The 3,444-nt window shown below is 30.9% G+C and overlaps 2 non-coding genes across 2 annotated transcripts; one reads left to right on the top strand and one right to left on the bottom strand.

The window, feature by feature from the left end:
• Positions 1 to 1,322: 1,322 nt before the first annotated feature.
• TRNAC-GCA lies at positions 1,323 to 1,394 on the top strand. The gene has a single exon. It is a non-coding gene; the product is annotated as a tRNA-Cys (tRNA).
• A 224-nt stretch (positions 1,395 to 1,618) lies between these two features.
• TRNAV-AAC lies at positions 1,619 to 1,692 on the bottom strand. The gene has a single exon. It is a non-coding gene; the product is annotated as a tRNA-Val (tRNA).
• Between the last annotated feature and the right edge of the window lie 1,752 nt (positions 1,693 to 3,444).

Below are 3,444 nucleotides of genomic sequence, written 5' to 3'. Positions count from 1 at the left end.
TAAAATTTTTAAAGCGCAATAAAAAAAATATTATGATAAAAATCTGAAATGGTTAGAATAAATTGCATGTCATCTCTATTAATATAATGTTCATAAAATATGATGATGCATAGTTGAAACTTCTATAATACATTGACTACATAGATTATAAAAAGTAGATTTAAAAAAGATATTTTTCATAATTGAATTATAAAAAATATTTTGTATTAATTAATTCATCAATTTAAATAATTATTACCACACATTATAAATATCACAATTAATATATAAAAAGTTAAAATTAGACTCTAGTCAACAAGTTTTGATTCCTAGTTCTCTTTAAACAAAAAAAATACATATTGCTAACTAAGCTACTTTAACCTTTAATAATTGAGTAACACTTGTGTGAAACCATCTCACGGGTCTCAATTTGTGAGACATGTCGAATTTTTGATTAATGGGTCAAATATTTGACCTCATTAATTAAAAATTCAACTCGTCCCACGGATTGAGACACGTGTGACGGTCTCACATAAATTTTTGTCTTAATAATTATTTGTCTATATTAGTATATTATCGATTTGCTTCTATTAAAACATCTATATCTACAAATATATATAATAAGATGGGGTGAGGTGGAGGGGAATAACTAACCCCGTTGCCTACTCTAGATCCACCTCTTGTTATAGAAACTTTTAAAATTAACTATACACTAATATTAATTAGAAGCATGTAAGAAGGAATTCCGAGCCTTCGAGTCTTGGAAGGTAGACGCTTCTGCCCGTGAGTCAAATAAGGTAGCAGACGGCCAGACGCCCTAGCTAAGCTTGCCAAACACCTACCTATTGGCATACACACACTCTTGGAGCCACCCGAAGTGGTGGAAGGATTATTGGAGGATGACAATGCCGGCATGCCCACTTGGTGCAATGTGTTTTTTCATTCTGATAGTCTGTAATGTGAACTACGAGTCTACCCCTTCCTAATGAAATAAAAAAAAAAAAACTATACACCAGTATTTATTTTATTATTTTTAAAAACTCTTTTAAAGTGCAACTGAAAAAAAAAAAAAACTCTTTTAAAAGTGTCCCTACTTAAAAAAAAATAAAATATCCTTTAAAAAGTAATATGGACAAACACTCTTTTAAAATGTTTTCCAACAAGGATTTTATGTACGTTTTGTGTATACCAACGTTGTTATTATATCCTGTGAATTTTACTGCCATAAAACTTATGTCTCATTAGTTTCAACAATATTATCATTTTGATTGTATGCTTATATAGGCCACACCATGGCCTAAATTCAAGTTAATACGTTTAGGTGTGAATTTACAAAACAATTGGGGTCTATAGCTCAGTGGTAGAGCATTTAACTGCAGATTAAGAGGTCATCGGTTTGAACCCGGTTAGGCCTTTTTAAATTTGGTAGCTACTAAACCAAATCTACACCTTTCGATAAAAAAATAGCGTCGCCCGAACTCAAACCGGAGACCTTCAGTGTATTAGACTGACATAATAACCAACTACACCACGACACCAACACGCCTCAGCTCTTCGAGTTTATTAATATAGTGCTATTATTACGAAAACATTTGGTCTATTTACTTTAACAAAAGAGCCAAAATTCGACCAATAACAATGGCGTCGCCCGAACTCGAACCGGAGACCTTCAGTGTGTTAGACTGATGTGATAACCAACTACACCACGACACCGAGCACATCTGTTTGCTACGAATATATATATATCTGTCTATTAGGAAGCCGCATATTTAATTACCGGAGGTTAGAAATGGAATAATAGGATCTATTCCATCATTTTGTTAGTCATTTTTTTGAAAATATTATTTTTGAAAATTGATATATTTCCCTTGCATTGTAAGGGTGTATTCTGATGGAAAAATTAGGCAATACCAATCTTATCCTTATTTAATTTTGTTAATTACCGAAATGCTCCCTTGACTATAGCAAAATTATAAATCTGATCCTCGACTATTTTTTTTTTTTTTTTTTGCCTAATTAAGTCTTCAACTTTGAAAATCTTACTCAATTTAGTTCCTCATTTGTTTAATCGTCAAAAGTTTGTTTAATTCGAGGATAGTAAAGGAATTTCACATAGCTTCTCGGGCTGCTCTCGCTTCAACTTCACAAATCGATCTAATAGAGAAAGGGATATGCGTTGGTCTGACTAGTTTGATTAGCAAGCAATATGCAAGGTCTGAGTGGTTCGAGAGGCATGCCTGCAAGTGAGAATCGCACAATACACTTCACCAAGTAAGTCTATTTCTAGTTCCGTTTGTATAAATTTGTAAAAAAAGATGTGTGTTATGCATTGTGAAGGCACTTGCATCAATTTGCATGAATAAGGTATATTATTGTGGTCACGGGAATCAATAATTGGTTGTTAATATTTTAGAATTTGCTTTATTAATTAATTAGAAAGATTATCAGTTTTATTAATTAATTAAGAAGATTATCTTAAAATTATTTTATATTTCGTTTGTTAGAATTATATTAATTTTCATATTTATCTTAGTTTGTTGGTTATGATTAGTTTAACTTATATTTAATAATTATCTAATTCATGTGGTTGTAATGTGCTTATTAATAGCTATTTAAGGTCATTGCATGTCAAATGGAATATAGGGTAAGAGAATTTTTGAGATAAAAAACTAAGTATTTTTTGAAACTCGGGACGAGTTCGGCTGTGATGAGTGGATCATGGCAAACCTGACTTATCAAGGAAATTATCATCCTTGTGGCGTCGTCATCCCCGGTTTTTATCGTTCTACAACCGGACGTGGCAAACCGCTATACATCAAAACTCAAAAACGACCATTTACCCAACCTAAATTAAACCTACGATTTGATCACACCAAGCCTAATAAATCATTCTAAAAAAATTATTTTTTAAATTAGAGTGTGCAGAGAAGATCGGGCCAACCAGTTTCACATCATTTGGTATCAAAGATAATCTTCCTAATTAATTAATAAAACTGATAATCTTTCTAATTAATTAATAAAACAAATTCTAAAATATTAACAGCCAATTATTGATTCCCGTGCCCACAACATATATGTGTTGGATTTTATATATGAAGTTGTTAATGAGTAGGATAATGTTAAGATTTTTGGTTTTAATGGGTGTCTTTAAGGGGATGCATCTTTTTGTACGTTTGTGCTATAATGTAAGTTGTTTTCATTGTACTAGTTTTTATGTATATAAATATTCGTGCACATTTGCCTAGTTCAAATATTGGCTTTCTTTGGCAATCAACGATTAACGATTAGTGGATTGTGTTAGCAGTTAGCGAATAACATATTGACCAATTTGTAAAGATATTTTTGATAAATTAGATGTTTACTATTAACCGTTAATATATAAAAAGACCTATAAAGGCATTCATATTATTATTATTATTATGATGATGTAATAATAAAATAAAATTTATAATAATAATAATAACA

This window comes from Ipomoea triloba, chromosome 7, assembly GCF_003576645.1.
Source record: "Ipomoea triloba cultivar NCNSP0323 chromosome 7, ASM357664v1".
In the NCBI taxonomy this organism is placed as follows: Eukaryota; Viridiplantae; Streptophyta; class Magnoliopsida; order Solanales; family Convolvulaceae; genus Ipomoea; species Ipomoea triloba.
Note: the sequence above shows the minus strand (reverse complement) of the source record. Positions and strands in the feature narration are given on the sequence as shown.